This window comes from Corvus cornix, chromosome 11 (assembly GCF_000738735.6).
Source record: "Corvus cornix cornix isolate S_Up_H32 chromosome 11, ASM73873v5, whole genome shotgun sequence".
Taxonomy (NCBI): Eukaryota; Metazoa; Chordata; class Aves; order Passeriformes; family Corvidae; genus Corvus; species Corvus cornix.
The window spans coordinates 710,867-729,793 of NC_046341.1; the positions used below are offsets into that span (position 1 = coordinate 710,867).

An 18,927-nucleotide genomic window follows, 5' to 3' on the forward strand; every position below is an offset into this window, starting at 1 on the left:
CTGTAAATTTTATTTCAAAGACAAAAAACCTTATGCCAAACTCACCTTGGCTAAATTATCATTTACTGATTTCTAACAAAGATCTGATCCACTTTCACTGGTTTATATGCATCACTTCCAAAGAAGGGAGTGAGAAAGGAGAGATTTTTAGGTCAAATGATTAAGGAGAAAAGGGATTTAAACTAACAAATTTTTTTAAAGTTCTAATTGTTTGCTTATTGACACCAATTTACATGGAGCCACTTAGTGAATAAAGGTTTTCACAGTACATGGCACTTCTTTATGTCAGTTTTTAGCCATCATGTCACAGCCTGGCTTGAAAAGAAGAAATGCTGAAAACTCGTAGGCCAGAAATGAACAGCCTATTAAGATCTGAAAAGCTGTCATCCCCACTGAAAAGACTTGCGTCAGCCACTGAGGATATATTTTAAACCGCCTGTCCGCAAGAAAACTTTAATAATGCAGCCTTGCTCTAATGTCTTGTGAGAGGAGAGGCAATTTTACTTCTTCTATTAACCCAACGTGATTACAATGGCTTATTTCATGGAATATTAAGTTCAAATTCTGCTCCCTGGGAGGACAATAAAAAAAAAGAGTGTGCTTATGACATTGCCCGAAATAGCCACAAGGACCGCAACTCCTTGGTGCTTTTAATGCATCCAAGCCATAATCCACCTTAATTTGCTAATGGTTAAGTAAATTAGCAACAAAATAATCAACCACAAAAAGGTATCGACACAGGAGCAAAATGCTTTCCTCTCAAAAATATTAAAATAACAAACTAATGTTTTCCTAAGGATTGCCGTGGCCTTTCAGTCCTCTCCCTCCCCCCTCCAGCCAATTCCAGAGAAAAATAGACTCCTTGTGTCGGATGGGCTTTGGCCATGAGGTGATCAGGAGGGAAGGCATTTGTGCCCAGACCACAGCTGGGATGGTTTTGTGCAAATGGAGCCATTAACAACTGCCTGGGAGCCACGGCCACTTCCCAAGCTACCTGAGCAGCCCTGCGCTGACATCAGGAAAATGGGGTCCCCAGGAGGTGGGTGCATGGCCAGGGGCACGATGCTGCTGGCATCCGCTGCCTCGAGCTGGCTCAGGCCAGCATGGGCATCCCTGTGCCATGGGGCACCCCCGTGCCAAAGAGCATCCCTGCACCACTGGGCCCGAGGATGTCAGAGCATTGTCCCAGAGGAGCCAGTGCTCATCACCACCTCCAGGTGAGGCTGTTCTGAAAGCGTTGGGTTTAAACACCATTTGCAGGCTGCCCCCTTCTTGAACACGTATTGAGGCCTGATCCTGACAATAAAAACCAGCATTAAAAACGTGAATTAGAGATGTAAATCGCATTGCCACTGGCAGTAATTCCAGTCCTGGGAGTGCAGCCCCAGCTGCGGCTGTGCCGGCCCTGGCAGTGACTCACTGTCCCACAGCTCAGGAACTCTGCGCTTGGCACTGGGGGTTGCAGCCAAACTTCCTGTTCCATGGGAAAAGGGGAGAAACAGCCCAAAACCCCAGCAGGAGAAACCTCAAATACCATGTTTTGGTTTCAAACTGATGTCGGATTCATAAAACGCTCCTGCCCCCTCCCCGTTCCCCCTTTCTGGCATGGCCTTCCTACAACTTTTTTCCTTTTTTATTTTTCCAATGTGGAAAAACAAGGAAATAAATTTTTCATTAAAAAAAATTAATGTATGCAAATACCCAGTGAAATTATAAATAGCCACCATTAATTTCTTTTCCCTAGTTCCACAATTCCACAGCAAAAAGGCAAAAACTTAAATAAATACATTTAAATCTCCTGCTGTGTAATAGTAAAGAGACTCCATAAAACCAGAACAATATTTATTTTTCCTTTTCGGAGCAGCTCCCTGGTTTATTAGGCCCGTGCTCCCAGCAATCTGATAAGCAGGAGAGAGGCTAAATGGCAAATGGCAAACATCCCAAATCCCAACCTGATGTATTTCCACAGCCCTGACCTTCAGATAAAAATCACACGGAAATCTGCAAACCCACCAAATATGCAGCACCACACGCTTGTGTTCAGACACAACAGTCGGGCGAAAAAAAGGAACAGAGAGAAAGGCGTTGCTATTTCTAGCCCTGAGCCTTCCCCTCCCTTCAAATTTCAGGATCCTGCTCCGATCCGTGAGTTTGAGGGGATGTGGACACACCCCACCAAACCCAAGGGTTCCTCACAGCCACCGAGGGCTCAGAACTGCCTGGCTGTGACCATCAGGGAAACACCAGAGAGAACGAATAATCCCACTCCCACGTTCTGTGCATATTTAGGAAAATACTTCAAACAGAAAAAAAATTTTTGCAGTGTGAAATTAGCTACAATTATGACAACTGCAAGAAAAAAATTATACGGGCAAAATTTGGGGCTGCTGGAAGAATTCTTTGATGTCTGGATTCCAATTTAACCCCGACTGAGTTCTGAGAATCAAATGAACGAAGTCTATCACACACCCCAAGTCTGCTTGTCGGTGCGAGGCATCACTCCCGTTCCATTCTTCCCAGCCACACGTATTTCCAAGCCCCTGTGCTGACATCTCCTCCCTCCGCACTGCAGACGGCCACTTGCCCGACACATTTGAGCCACAGCCCAACTGTGTATTTCTTTATTCATTAAAACACAGACATTACTATCTATAAATATGTATAGCAATATTTTCTCCCTGTCCCTGCACAGGCCAGTGCTCGGGTTGGGGCTGTGTGGGGAACACATAGAAATAGATCACATTTCATATAAATATTTTTAGGCAAAGGACTGTCACAAACACTGTCCCTGTACCTTTACATCGTGGCTGGGGAGAGCAGGAGTTTATTAAATAAGACAATAGGTGAATAATAAGGCCCTGATAAATGCCCATGAATATTTGGAGTAGCAGAGCAGGGAGGTGCTGCTGTCGCTGGCTCCAGGAACGTCACCTCTATTTTATACCGGGGCGTCAGCGTGGAGCCTCCGCGAGCCACACGGATCCCAGGCTGAATAAATAACATAATCCCCACCATTGGGGTGCTTTACATATAAAAATCACTTTTTCTTCAGGTACTGAACCACTTTATCCTCTAAACCTGAACCGAGCTGCCAGATTTTTGAAGCAGTTGTAAAACATTAATAATATATCTGGGTTGTTTAAAGAATATTTCCAAATAACATGAAATATTTAGTCCATTCCCCCCCTCGCCCCACCCTCAGTGCTACCACCACCGTAAAAAGATAAGATTTATCATGAAATGTTTGAGGGGTAATCAGCCATTTTTGGCCAATATATTTTAATATTTATATACCTGACACAGCTGAATATAAATGATACATCATGATTTTCCATAGTGCATGGAATTTATACAATTAACAGAGGGATCCAATGGCTTTAGGGCACACAAGGTGCAAACAGTGTTACAGTCGGTTGCTGATTATTGTTATAAATCTCACAAACCATAAAGACATTAAGGTGCATTTTGTTTACCCCATTTGTTCTCAAATATTATATACAACAGTATTATATATCATTAAAAGAGTTACACTTTCTCAGTGCATTTATTTCATGAGATACATTTATAGAACTATTTAAAAAATACAGCTGGCAAAAATGCATGGCTGAAACAGGCAGGAAAATGGGATCATTTTCAATTTTTTTCCCAAAGATGATGGTTTTTCATTCTAAAAGCGAGAAGACATTTAAACACTACCTATATCTGAAATGTCTAATTCAAAAAGACACTTCGATGAAGAAATCTGCGTGGTTGGAGTGGACCCTCCCGCCCAGCCCCGCGCCCGTGTGCTCCCGGAGCTCCGCCGTGCCTCCCTGAGCTCCGGCCGCCGCTGCTCCCCCGCGGACCTGCGGTGCCAGCGCCTCGCACCCCGAGCTGAAACACCCAAACCACGGGGCTGGCAAAACTCAATCTACGACTTCCCAGAGGAAAACAGTGACAAAAATGCAGCCCTGGATTTTCCTGTGGGAGTCAGTACTTTTCCTGGGAAGAGCTACCTCCCTGCTCCATATAGATGCAGCAGAACTGAGCGAATATACTCACAAATACAAATTCCCCCAAATGTTCCCAAGTGGGTATAATGTCCCAGGATTGTTTCAATTATTCCCCTTTGGGCTTGCCGGGTTTGAAGCGCCGGAGCCCCCGAATGTGAAACGTGAGCCGGGAGCGGGGCTGAGCCCCGGCAGCGCCGGGGTGTCCCCGGCAGCAAAGGGACCCGAGCGCTGCAGCTGCTCATCAAATCAGGTTTATGTTCCTGAAATGAGTTCCTGCTGCTGAGCCTGAATTCACAGACAGTCGGGGGAAAAAAGAGATGGATATAGCCCCAAACAACCCCCCTGGAAGCACGTCCAGGGGACGGCTCTTTGTGCCCCTATGGAGGCAGCTGGGGGGGATTTGTTTTATACCTAGGGAAACAAGATGTGCCACTTCCATGTGTGTGTCTTGTTTAGAAAATCCAAAATAAAAATACATGTTATAAAGGCATTGCTGGCGTTTTATTTGCTTTGCCAGAGGTAAATGAGTCCTTCCCTTTCTCCTGCCCTTCTGCTGCACTGGTGAGCAGGTTTCCCGCAGATATTTTGCCATCCATGAAGTGCAGCATCCTTTACTGAACATGAACCTGTTTTTCCTTAAATTTACATTATTTCAGCTAAACCAATTGGAGAAATAAAAAATCACAAATTTTACCATTTTCTACCCTTTTCCACCACAAACAAAACCCCAGCCCAGGGAGTTACCCAGAATTTGCTTTTCTCTTTCGGCCTGCTCAAAGGTTGCTTTCTCACGTACATAAAATACAGAAATAGGGACGGAAATGTGGGAATGTACCGAACTGGCTGTTGACTTCAGGCACGGGAAGTGTTTTGTTGAGAATTCGCAGGTGCTAAAACCTCATCAATGACTGGGAAATGGTGCTAAATACGAGCTCTGCGAACTTTATTTTTAATGATGACTTTAAAACCCAGGGATCAGCGAGGTGAATGTAAAAACTGTTAATCTTAAATTTCTACAAACCCGAGTGTCAGGGCAAGCATGTCTGGTGCATCAAGCATAACAAGATGAAAACGAGGAGGTGTGGGTGAGGAGGGGGTCCGAGACACTTGCTTTTCTTGAATCCCTCTGAATACATTTCACAATTCATCAGTTTTTGTCTTCCCTGCCACGAGTGAGGACAATCAGACCAGACACCCATTAGATTTTTCATGCAATTTTTTTTTTTCTTGTTCATGACATGTTGGCAGGGAGGATGGCAATTCTGAAATCTTACCAAATGAGAAAAATGTCAGAAACTGAACTGACAGCTGGTGGTTACTATGGTGATAGGTGATATTGAAAAAAAAAATAAAATAAGACTCAGTTAATTCAAAAGGAATCAAGTTCAGTATTTTTAAGCCACTTGATAGAGATGAAAACTTAATCCCGATATTGGGGTGTTTTCCTGTTTTAGCCAAGAGCTAAAGAAACCATTTGCTTGATTAGATAATTAACTAGATACAGCCAAATATCCAATGAAAATTATAGTGAAACTAAAAATAACAATAAAAAATAATAACATGTTTTTAAAAAAGGAAACAGCCATATTAGGAAAAAAAATAAGCAGACTGGGGGAAATCTTCTGTCTGTGTGAGCAATCCAGAATTGTCCTCTCCATAATCACAATTACCGACACGGGTCCAGTTTTCTGCCATCGGTTTGAGGGAGAAAGAGTAGTTTCGCTCAGTGACAAAGACAAATCAGCTGGAAGGGAGGGAAAGCTGCTGACTGATGGCTTCAATCGAGGGAAGGCTGCGCAGGCAACTTCGGCAGGAACCTGGATATCTCCATATTTGTGTTTATGTATTTTATGGGCTTTTTAAAAATTCCGAAGGGAGCTATTTCTGGGGCCCAAATACCGCGAGATCTGGTGTTCTCCTGGCATTTCCATCGAGGAATTGAAATACTAAAATACCATGAGAACATCAGATCTCCTGTTATTTCGGCTGCATTAATGGTTCCCTCAGGTATTAACAAAGCCCCTGAAAAACAAACACAAATATTTGAGGCAGAAATAGAAGTGCTGGAATATCTACCCCGCCCCCCCCCCCAGCAACCCACTGCACCCGCACAAAAACCACCTCGTTTTTGTGATCTCACACTTCGAGGAACAAATTGTGCAACCGTACACATATAAAATTAATATTATATGGAAATTATTTGGCCACCACCTGTCTTTATGGCAGGAATTGAATTTGTTCCCCAACAGCCCAGAGGAGCACGATCTCCATATAAATGCAGGTGGGGTTTAGGAATATTGTTATAGAAAACAACATTTGAATGCAAAAGTCTCCAAACAATTTGAGTTGTGCCTGTGCTCCCTGGGCGGGGATCGCAGAGGTGGGGTGGGATGGGGGGGTGGGAGCCCAAGGGCCCAAGGCGGCCCCGCGGTGCCGCGTGTCCGACCCTCGGGACGGCTCCGGGCGCTCCCTCCCCGCGCGGCCCCGCCGGGAGCAGGAGGGGCCCGAGGCGGCGGCGGCGCTGCGCGGGCGGCACCGCCCCCTGCCGGGCGCGGCGGGAACGGCGGGGAATGCCCGGGAGCGGGAATCGCCCGGCCCCGGCAGCCGGGATCACAGCACCGGGAATCGCCCGGCCCTGGCAGCCGGGATCACAGCACCCGGGAATCGCCGGCCCCGGCAGCCGGGATCACAGCACCGGGAATCGCCCGGCCCTGGGCAGCCGGGATCACAGCACCGGGGAATCGCCCGGCCCCGGCAGCCGGGATCACAACATTGGGAATCGCCCGGCCCCGGCAGCCGGGATCACAGCTCCGGGAATCGCCCGGCCCCGGCAGCCGGGATCACAACATTGGGAATCGCCCGGCCCGGCAGCCGGGATCACAGCTCCGGGAATCGCCCGGCCCCGGCAGCCGGGATCACAACATTGGGAATCGCCCGGCCCCGGCAGCCGGATCACAGCTCCGGGAATCGCCCGGCCCCGGCAGCCGGGATCACAGCACCGGGAATCGCCCGGCCCCGGCAGCCGGGATCACAGCTCCGGGAATCGCCCGGCCCGGCAGCCGGGATCAGCCGGGATCAACATTGGGAATCGCCCGGCCCCGGGCAACCCCTCGGCCGCTGCCCTCCCGGGGGAGCCCATTCGGCTCCGCTGCACCATCACTGGCCATGGTGGGCAGGGCATGTGCTCCATGACCTCTGAGGGCTTTTCCAACCGAAACAATCCCAATTCTGGTAACAATGCAGGAAAACCATCCATCATTATTTCACAGATGGGGACCCAGACCCACCAGGCAGGACCTGTCCCTGTCCTGTCCAGCCCGGAGGCTGCAAGGTCACTGACAAGGAGCCAAGAGTCTCTCAGGGCCAGGGACACCACTGCCACCATCCATGGCCTTAGCCACTTCACCTCCCACAGCTGCCGCTTCCCCACCTCCTGCGGGCGCTCATCCCTGAGGCCAGGGCAGGAGGGCAGGAGGCAGGTCAGACCCATGACGAGCTCCACAGTGGGCTCGTGGTGCTCGAGGTGGGGTGGGGTGGGATGGGATGGGGTGGGATGGGATGGGATGGGATGGGATGGGATGGGATGGGTGGGGTGGGATGGGGTGGGATGGGGTGGGATGGGATGGGGTGGGGTGGGGTGGGGTGGGATGGGATGGGGTGGGGTGGGGTGGGATGGGGTGGGGGTGGGGTGGGGGTGGGATGGGATGGGATGGGATGGGGTGGGGTGGGGGTGGGTTCCCTGGACTGGAGCAAGGCTCTCTGGGCTGCTCCATCCCTGTGGGCAGCACTGAGGGTCCCTTGTCCCGGCAGGCAGACACAGCTCATGCAGCCACGGGAGGCTCTGTGGGCAGGGGAGGTGATGAGCAAGGCCAAGATGAACAGAACTGGCTCTGCTGCCCTTATCCCACACAGTTCCATGCATTATCCCAGAGTGAGAATGTGGCCCCGTCCTACCCAGCGCAGCCCACACTCAATGATTACGTCTCTAGTGCAGCAAACCTGCTTTCTGCTCAAAACCACAGGAAAATGTCCAGAAAAACAGTGGCCTATAAATAGAAATTGCTTCTGGAACAGTTTAAACCCAGATCCACGACACCAAATTCCACTGCTCCTTACAGGAACAGAGACACTGCCTGCTTGTCTGAATCCCAAGCACAGGAACAGACAATTTGGGAATCTTCCCCATTTGACTGCACATATTGCTGCACTGAACTGCTCTGGGGAGAGCAGCAAAACAAGTTCTCTAATACTCACAAGAAAAAAAAAAACTCTTGTCTAAACAACACAATTATATTAAAAGTAAAAAAATACCATTTTAAATAAATACAATTGCAAAAAAGGCTCTGGGTGATAAGGGAATGATGAGATAAATAAAGCAAAACCAAAAGGTACAGCAAACCTCATTTCAAGATAAAAACCAGTATAAATAACTGACTTGGACTGTTTAAAATATTGTTATAAATGATACCTTCATTATACATGAAAAGTAGACACTGTTGAAAATCGAAAATAGAAAAAGTGTAAAACTACTTAAAAATATATATTATGTATAACTTAGAATATGTTAAATTCAGTGAAATGTTGAATTTCACAGGGTTTAAAAGAGGTTTGTCTTCCAGCTGCCACACCAGGAAATCTGTAAAACACCCATATGTAAGTACCCACAAATACTGAATATATTTTTATATGTATTTCTACAAAAATCAAAAGTGTCTTTTTTTTTAAAATGTGGTTTATGGTGTCCTTTGTACTGGGGATCAGCAGACAGCTGATGTTAACTAATAATACAGACAACTAAGAATAACACACTTCTCATTCTTGTCCCCTTTTTCCTTTTAAAAATGTTGATAGAGAATTAAATTGTGATAAAATTTCCACTGGTCTATGGGATTATTGTTTCTTCCTGAATGTTTTCAATCAAGCCACACAGTGCCTTTTTGCTGCAGCACAAAACACAGCTCGGATTGTGGAGCACACGGAGCGGGCGCAGTCTGTGATTCTGCGTGTCCATGTGCACATGCCCCGGGGTGTCCTGAGGTACCTGTATTTCACCTTACACCACCCTTAAAAAACAGCTTTGGTTTTCAGTCGAGTCAGACCACACATATCCCCTCATTCCAAACCAACCCCGGCGATTTTCAGTGGCACTGCCTGGGGGGCTGCCGGTCCCTCCAAGAAACAAGGAGTGCACATCTCACTCCTGCGGTGGACGAGCTGCGGAGCAGGGAATGCTCCGGGAACTGCTCAGTCTGTCACACGGACGTGGAAATTCTCTGCGACTTCCAGCCTTTCCAGACTGAGCTGCTCCACCGGGCTACTTGTGCACACCAGGGACGGCAATGGCCACAGAAGGGCTTTTTTTAATTTTTATTTTTCTGGAGAAAAGCAGGTGTAACTAATCCCCAGCGCTCTGCTCAGAGGGCTCAGGTTGGAGGCGGGCTGCCCGTTGCTTTTCCAGAACTGTGCAGTTCTGCAGCAGCATTTCAAACACACAACCAGGCGTTGGCAGGAGCCAGTCGAGTTCCCATCCCTGCTCAAGATTCAGTGGAGTGGGACTCCTGCAGTGGGGTCCCATGTCGGGGGCACTGCTGGGCCCAGCGTCTGGGCGAGGTTTGATGCACACCAATATCCCAGCCCAAGGCACAGCTCTGTGTGTGCCTGGTGCCTTTTGGTTCCCCAGCCATTGCAGAGGGGGTGCACGGGGCAGGGGGGCCGCAGGGAAAACACAGGGCTGGTGTCACTGTCCCAGAGCCCTGGAGAAGTTCTTTAAACAAAATAAAGCAAAACACCCAACTGTAAAAGTTCTACAGAAACACGATCACTGGACTTTACATTTAGGAAGAATTAAGCTTTTAAAGAATTTTTTCCACTGAAAAAAAGCCTTTAATGGGAGTTATCCAGGTGGCCCCTGGATTTATTGTTGGATTTCTCTTTGACTGCTCTGGGGTTCCCAAGGGGACTATTACGTCAATAATTTCTAAGGCAACATTTTATTTCAGGTAACTGAAATTCCTTAGAAGATGAGAGCTTTGGCTTGGAGATTCCGGGATCCCATTTGATCAAAATCACTCACACCAACTACAGAAGAATTTTTGAAATAAATTACTCTATTGCCTTCTGCTTTCAGCTAAATCTATCTTCTATCTATATATATTTATAAACATTCTTTATAGAACAATTTCAAACTTAATTCTCCCAAAGCTATTAAAACTCACTATTTAATTGCATTCATAAAAAATTGTCTGGAATACAGTCAAAACCGACCACTTAATTCAAGGTGTATTCTACATTAACACACTTTGCCATTCTGAAAAATTGGTGATAGGGGCTGTTCTGTGCATGGAATTCCCATCAGAGTCAGTCAAGAGCCCTTATTTATAAAGTCAGGGTGCTTCTGAAGTCTTTAATGACTATTTTTGGTCAAACTTGAAAGAAAGAGACAAGACACAAAGGTCTCCCAGTTTCCAATGTACAAAGAATCTATGGCCAGTAGGAAAAGCTGAGTAGGGCCTTCAATCCAGACTAAACAAATTTCAGCATCAAATGATAAATGAATCAAGGAACTTGCACTCTCAGATCCTAAATTATATTAAGTCACTGATTTTATGAAGCCAGAAAAAGGTCATCACACGATACTTATAAACTATGGTAAATAACTAAAATCTATGCAGTAGGATGATTTTAATCATTGGTATCCTCAAAACCTTAGAAATAGATACAACTTGTAACAAATCAGAAAAGTTAAAGGAAAACTGTAATTGTTCCTTTTAAGACCTATTATGTGTAGTATCCATTGGCCATATTTGTTCCACAGGTCAGGTATAAAAATAAATTTACTGTATTTCTTGCATTTGATGAACAGAAAGAACTTAATGATACGTGTCCACATTCCTGTCTCCGTGCTAGTGTCTATCTGGGCTTTCTTGCCTAAACTAAAAACCATCTGTCATAAATACAATAATGGCTTTTACATCCGCCCCACCCAGTCCTCCTGCTCCCCAAAAAAGGGCACGTCAAGCATGGGCTGCTCCTGAAATATTCCTTGCAAGTTGCTAAGTGGATATAAAAGAACACAGACCTAAAATAATCTGCAAATAACTGTAACATAAACCCTGAAAAATGCTTTTGGAGCTGGTGTGAGGGGGGAGAGACTCGTCCACTGAGCCGAGGCCAATGCAGGGTCCAGGCGACCTGGGCAGGGGGACAGTGTTTTTCACTAGGATACTTTGTAATTGTGAAAGATTATTACAAATCTTATTTAAATCAGGTTTCCTTTTGAATATTTTCATCTAATTGGACAAGTGTTGAGCTGTGCCGGGCTGTCGCAGCTGTTACAGGACATGAACCACGCTTACAGTAACAGCTTTCGTTCCACATTTTTGTGGAGCAGTTTCCATAGCACTCAGATCAAGGCTTGCATATTTTTATACCACTTGCATATTGAAAATAAACTCTGATGTTTAGCTTGCTTTCTCCAAGTGCATCTGGTACTTAAATTCCCTGAAAAACAAGCCGGCAACTCTGATTGAAGCCCAAGCAGGCAGGGTGTGACACCTTGGTTAACTTTTATAAAGTTATTTTCAGCCTTCCTTTCCCCTAAAAGTGTAACTTCATAGGAGATGGGATGAGAGATCTGGGAAGTTGGCATTTATCTTAATTACTCTTAATTACCATCCCTGAATTTAACATTGGGGCAAACTTTTCCATTCACAACAATATCCACGATGACCAGATACTCAGCATGTGAGGATGTGCTGTGGAATTGCCTGTGCCTCGATTAAATGTTCCCCATTTTTGGACCAGATAAAAGGCAAAGTGCTCAGGAGCTGGAGGGACACAAGTTCCAGTGGCCAGGTTGCCCTGGGGGACCTCCCACTGCCATGCCGGGCGTGAGGCTTTGGGGCACCCCGGAGGGTGCAGGGGCCTGAGTCCTGGCCAGGCAGAGCACAAGCCTATTGGGAAGTTTACTCTCGGTAAACTAGTCACTTTCTAATTAGAGAAATAAACAGGATGTTATAATTTGGGATTACAAAGTGCAGCGAGTCCAAGCCCTCTCCAGCAGCGAGGCCGGGGCTGTGCCTGGTGCCTGCCGTCTCCACTGGGGCCGTGTCACCGGCTGGGCTTTGTCCCACCGAACCGCCCGTGTCCCCACGGCCCCTCACCTCCTAACCCCCTTCCCAATTAGCAGATTGAAAATTAGCAAAATACAGCCCCTGCTTTGCACTTTAAATTTTAATAAGAAACAGAGACATCTCTCTCTTTCTTCTGCTGTTCCTCCCTCTCCTGCAAGAACAGAAGGCTGCTGGTAAAAGGAATGAAAATCTGGAAAGAATTTGGGGTGGACTGGCCAACCCCCTTTCATTTCCTTCAGATGTTTACAATCTAGCACCTTTCTGAAGACAAAGATGGGAAAAAAGCTATTTTTTCTTTTGACTGAAGGGTGAGACAGGGGGGTATTAAAAACTGATCAATGTAATTTTTTTCACAGAAGTATTTGCACATCTGTGAAATAATGTAATTTATGAAAAAAATCTTTTTATATGACATCCATGATTATAGCCTGATCTGGAGAATTATTCAAATATAAAATTAAATACTCAAAAACTCGCTGCGCTGTGGATGACTGAGCTTTTACCAGCTGTGCATCACACTTCTCTAATTCTATTAAAAGTATAGAAGTGAGGCTTCCCAAGGATGTCTGAATCCCTTGTAAAAGGAATGTTACATTTCTAAATGCTTTATGATCAGTTGCTTTTTGTTTTTTCTTGATTATCATCACAGTTGTTGGGTGTTTTATCTGACTGTACCAAAAAAAAGAAGAGAAGAGGAATGCATACCCGTGGAGAGTGCTCTATAAATTATATTGTATTTTATTATCGCAGGGCTTAAGGAAAAATTGGCTCTTAGAAAGGTTAAAAACCTTTAAAGTGAATTCTTCTGTTTGGTTAAAAGTACTTTTGATTTAATACGATCCATCTGCAATCTGGGCCTGGCCTCCTCCCCCTTGGGGAATGGGGCGATGCCCACGGGACCAGGACAGGGCAGCGATTTCTGCCCAAACAGGACGGGTTTGGGTCGCCCCGTGCCAGCTTCCCTCCCAGCAAGGGACCAGCTCACTCTCTCCACAGACAGCAATTCCCAGATTTTTAAACAATTAATCCAGGGGAAAATGAGCAGACACGGGCGCTCCTGGGGGTAGTTTCACAGCCCAGTGTCGCTCCGCAGGAGCAGCCCTTCCGAAGGGAAAGTTCAATCCTATTTTCCAAGCTTAAATAGAAGCTTTGGTTCGGATCCTGCACTGCTTGGACGTTATCCACAGGTTACAGATAGAATCACTGGGAATTCGCCGTGCCTTCCCATGCCACAAGCCAACATTTAACTCGAAGGGAAAATACAATTCCCCAAACCAACCAAAACGCCATGGTACAAACCAGCCCTTAAAAGAGCCCCAAAATAGGCCACATTAGTAAAAGCCAGTTGGAGTTTAGCAAAGAGAGAGACAAAATAAGGGCTAAGCCATTGTTTCTGCTGCCGAAGACAGACGGACTTTAATAACACTTAACAGAATGATGCACATTAACGATCTCAGAAAGCACTTCTTATGCCTCATCCATCATGCGGAGGAGAAAATGAAGCCTTCGACAGCATTAGGAATTATTCTAGATCTTGTCAGTAATTCGCAGCTTCTTGGTAGTATCGTAACACAAATTTGTGTGGATGAGACACTGACCATTAATCTAAGGGGCTTTTTTTCCCTCGCTGCAGCGTGTGGAGAATGTATCAATTGTTTCATGGAGAAATTTCACAGCTGAAACCTTACTAAATAAAACAGGGGAGAGGAAAGAGATATAGACAGAAACATAAACAACTGCAACGCAGAGACAAATCATTATCTTTAAAACAAAACCCACCATAAAATCTCCATATGTGTGTTTTGTGAATGGGCAGTGAGCAGCCTCCTGCTCTGAAAATCCTCAAAATATGCTGATTATAAAGTTATGTTCATACGTACAAACACACTTAGATTTCATTTTCTGGGAGGCTTTTTTCTCTTTTTATTTTTCTGGAGTATAGGCAAAAAATTCCGATTTCTCCTCCCAAGAGAGCCCTGTATTTTTTGCAAATAGTAGCAAAACAAATTTCAAGACAAAATACCACGCGACTAAATAAACAACAGCTTTTGGCAACCTCTTCCCTAAGTCGCAAGCTGCTGTTCGTCGTGTGATAGCTGTTGCCACTGGAATCTCAACTACAAAGGAAAAGGTCCATAAATATTTGTACAGCAAACTCCACAGAAAAAAAGCCTCCCTGAGTGCGCTCAGAATTCATTTCTATACGTGCGATGTAAAGACGAAAGCTAATGAGTTCTGTGGAGTTTATGATAAATTAAAAGTGCGGGGCTCCCCGCCCCGGCCGCGTGTTTACATGGATCTGATCCGCTGCTCCCCAACAAAACACTTGTCAGACAGAATGAGGCGAATTCGCCTCCGGATGTGGAGGAGCTGGATTGTCTCAGGGACAAAAAAAAACCAGATAGGATTTGATCAAATACTAATCAGGCAGCAATAATGTGGTATCCTAAAACACACCCTATTTTATCTCCAATGAAATAGTGACATCTATCCAAAAAGTCCTCAAAGAAACTTGGGTTTAGGTAATATATTGTGATTGCAGCAGATAGGCAGGATTAAAATCAGGCTTGATCTTCAAAGAGAATAAGAATGTATAGTTCTGTTTACTGCACATATATTTGTATATAAAAGATATGACAAATATTTCGAGTTCTTTAGAAGCCTGAATTTCTGTATTTTAAATTTTCACAGACCAAGTGCTGAGAAAGCAATTTGACAGTCCCAGGTAATAGAGGCAAATTAGAGATTAAACTCATTAGGAATTATAAACACTCATATAGTCTGTTAAACCCCCTGACAAAACCTGGAAATTAGAAATCCAATAACACAGCATCAATAGGGTCTTTAACGGCTGGACAGATGTTTAAACTGCGCGATGCTCGTGTGAGGAGTGAGATGGAACAGTCGGAATCAAGGTTTGCATTAAATAACACGGCATTGATGTCGGATCAGATCATTCATGTGAACTGGTTTGATCCTTTTTTTTGCCATTAATTTCCATCTCCTGTTATGGTCTAAATTTGTAATTCATTTTGCATATTATTAAACATTTTTCTTGTTTGCAAATATGCAGATGAGTGAGGCAGCTCTGGAAGGTGCCACACAGAGCAAGGCTGTGTCCAAGGGGCCACTGACCCCCAGGGCTCCCCTCCAAGTAAAAACACTTCGAAAATAAAATATTATCTGCAAGCTTTAATTTTTTGGCTTAATTAATTAAATCACAGAGGGAAAGATAGTGAGAACATTCACCTCACTAAGCACAACTCAGTAAATCCCAAGGAATGGCCACTGGGATAGCAAAAGCAAAATTGTTTGCGTTCCTAATGTTGGGTCTGACCTGGAAAGGATAACAAAAGAATCTGGCATGAATATGTATTTTTATAGGGAGTGCTGCTGGTAAACAGACCGAATAAAAGCGAGGGGATTATTTTAAAATAGTTTCTCCTAAACTCTCAGTATGTTTAATCTGATGATATGAAAAACCATCCATAAAGCAGAAACACATTCAGCTCTTACAAAATTCTGTACAGAGCAGTGAAAAGGGTTTCAGCAGAAGAAAACAAACAAACAGCAGAAATCCTGCAAAGCTGCGGCGTCTCCCCGCGCCCGCCTGCTCTCCAGCGCCGAGATAAAGACCCAATCTGCTCATCAAACACCTCCGGGCTCGGCCATCTAATAGGAACAAATTGGCAATGACTGCCCAAGCAAGTAACACAGGCCCACTGATTTGTAGATTGATACTGATGCCTAATGATCCCCTTGGGCAGATCAATAGCAACAATCCTCATCCCTGCCTTTCTTCTTTATTGGCACGGCGGAGCGAGCGCAGGGAATCGTGTGTGTGCACACGGCTGCAGGTGCCGGACGAGGAGGGCCGGGCACCCCAAAGGGCCCCTGAGCCAACGCTGCCTTGCTGTGTCCTCGGGGCTCGGCCTGCCCGCGCGGCCCCTTGGCAGCCTCGCTGCCTCCAGGCGCGGTGCCCTTGGCACGGGGCTCTGCTGGCTGTACCCCAGAGTGGGGCACAGACAGGACGGGCCTGCGGCCACGGCGAGAAAAAGCACAGAGACCGGGATAATGAGGGAAAACCCAACACTGACCAGCTGGGCTGTCTGAGAGCTGAAGCCAGCGTGGCATTTGGGTGGCAGAGCCATGTGGGACACTGGGCATGCTTTGGAGAGCAGGGCACACAGGCAGGTGGTTTGTCCTGCTGGAACTGGGTTACACTTCTCTCCTGCACAGGCTCTCGCCTTTTCCCTCTTCTCCCCTCAGCTGACTCCTTGTCTCTCAGTGCACTACACTATGATCAATCAGGCAGTATCAGCACAGGGGTTTTGTTCTGTTACCCTGGAGTCACTTTCATCTGCTGCTTCCAGCCCCTAATTCAAAAGAATTAGGGATTTTCTATTTATTTATCAATCTAGTGAATACGGTGATGCCATTAGTAGATCCTTTTACTGTCCCTGGTAATACCTAAGGAAAACGAATGGAGTTGCTTTGCATTTGTTTTTTCCCCAGTGAATTAACGCCAGTGATGTTCTGCAGAACCACACATGATCATTGCCACCTCGGGGTGCTGGCAGACGTCCCCAGCAGCACTCCACTCCCCTGGAAATTGCTCTCTCTCCATGGAATAACCGCGTATAAACCTAAGACATGATCAGGTGTACCCAAATCACCAGACAGACAAACAGAGGGGAAGGAAAAATATATCACAAAGTTTGTCCCTCCTGAATATGAAATATTAATTTTGCATTAAGGTGTGTTTCGTCACCGGCAGCATCCCCCAGCCTGGGTGCACAGCCGGGGGTGCTGCCCGCGGCCCCACCAGGCGTGGGGAGCGCAGGCACCGATTTTAAATCCTATTCAGACTCGAGATCTGCTTTGTTCAGCAATCACCCGGCTACTCTTATTCTTCATGGCTCTTTTATTAAAATGTGGATAAAGCAAAAGGCAAAGGATAAAATTAAATTCCATTGACTGTAAATTTCTAAATCATCCCTCCAATAAAGGATTTTCCTTTAATAACAAAAACGCCTTTCCCATCTTTTTGCCGATCTTGGAGTATACTCGCAATAAAACGGGGCTGCGTGAAAATCTTTGTAACTCGACCCTTCCAGTGCATAAATTAATCACTTTCCAAATCCTGTCTTTTCTTTCCTTAAGTTCCCGGGCGTGGGGGTCATGCCCCCACCCAGCCTTGACCATCGCAAAATTCAAATTCCCACTAATGATGAGTGTAATCATTGCAATCACCATAACCATCATCATCGCCAGGAAAGCCGGGTCCTGTTGGCCCCTGACATCAATCAGCGACGCGGGGGGAACCAGGGTCCCCCACAGCCCCCCGGCAGCGATCGCGTCCATTCCCCGCCTGTCGGGGTCACCCCCGCTCCCATCCCGGCCTCGCACCTCCGCCGCTCCCAGGGCGGGACGGGACGAGTGCGACGGGACGGGCGGGACGGGCGGGACGGGGCCGGTGCCCCCCACGTCCCCACATCCCCCCGAGCCCCGGGTGGGAAAGGAGCGAGCGAGGGAGGGGAGCGAGGGGAGGGGGAGCAGCCGCACGTGTGACGCGCCCGGCCGCCCATTTGCATATTCACATCAGCGCCGCGCCCACTTAAGCAGCGCGAGGCGAAGGTGTCTCCTCCACCCACCACCCACCCACCCACCACCCACCTCCACCTTCCCTCCCGCTCCCCACAAGCCGCGCTCCCGGCCCAAAAGCGAGGGCGCGGGGGCCGGCAGGAGGGTGGGCGCAGGCTGCCTTACCTCTGCTCCCGCGCTACCAGGGATTCCCCGTGGTTCCGCCAGGAATTTTGGAGAGCCATCCTTCAAGGGTTTTTAGTTCTGTCTTTCTCTCTCTTCCTCCTCCTCCTCCTCCTCTTCCCGTGTTGTGACTGGGTTTATAAAAAAAAAATAAAAAAAAGACAACTCCATGTAAGCTCGCAGCCAGGGCACGGCGAAGTCTGGGGCTCCGGGGGGAGGGAGCAGCGGAGGGAGGGTCACAGCTCCATGCCTTACAAAAGGCAACCCAAAGCCTGGATATTTTTTTAATATCCTACACAAAACGCCGCTGCACATATACACGCAACGCAGGCCCCAGACCTGGCGCTAATTAGGTTTTTGCCAAAAACTGTCGAGGTTCAGCCTATGACACGAATAAACGCAACGGGGCTGGGAGCTATGAGCCCTCACCTGCCCCGAGCCCCCCCGGCGCTCAGCCCTCACCTGCCCGAGCCTCCCGGAGCGGGCGCCCAGGAGGGCGAGGGTTTATGGGGCGCGTCGAGAGCTCCCACGACGGCGGGGACCCAGGGTCAGCCGTAACCACGCGGCACCGACCTGGACTATTTCAGCCCGAGTGCTATTCCAGGGGTATTTTTGCACAAATTAATTTTACTATTTCACAGCTCCACTCAGAGTGGGAAAAAGGAAAAAAAATAATAATCAGGGTTGTGTATCCCCTTGCAAACGTCACAGAAGCAGCATCGCGTGTGCCGGGACGGGTCTTCAGGAGCACAGGCCTATTGTTCTAAGGACACGGCTTTTGTGAGCGGGGCAGCACAGCCAGGCTGGAGCAGGAGGAGGAGGAGGAAGAAGGGAGGGAAGCCCTTGCACAAGCACACCGTGCACTGCAGCCACTGTTTCACACCCTCGCATTAGATGTTTGCTGAAAATACAAGGTGCACACGTGTGGCACTTTTTCCAAACATGTCATTACTGAGAATGATTAAGGGCTTCGTTGCTTCCCTCAGTTTGGATTGCTGCTGATGGCTGAATTCCCTTGTACACCTTGCAACATAATT

The 18,927-nt window shown here is 46.9% G+C and overlaps 1 protein-coding gene across 1 annotated transcript in view; it reads right to left on the minus strand.

Annotated features, from left to right (window-relative positions):
- The window catches only part of ZFHX3 (zinc finger homeobox 3), a 399,882-nt gene extending 381,873 nt beyond the window's left edge, over window positions 1-18,009 (minus strand). Inside the window, 1 exon segment of the mRNA XM_039558074.1 lies at window positions 17,894-18,009. The gene's annotated coding sequence lies outside the window, so the exon portion shown is untranslated.
- Between the last annotated feature and the right edge of the window lie 918 nt (window positions 18,010-18,927).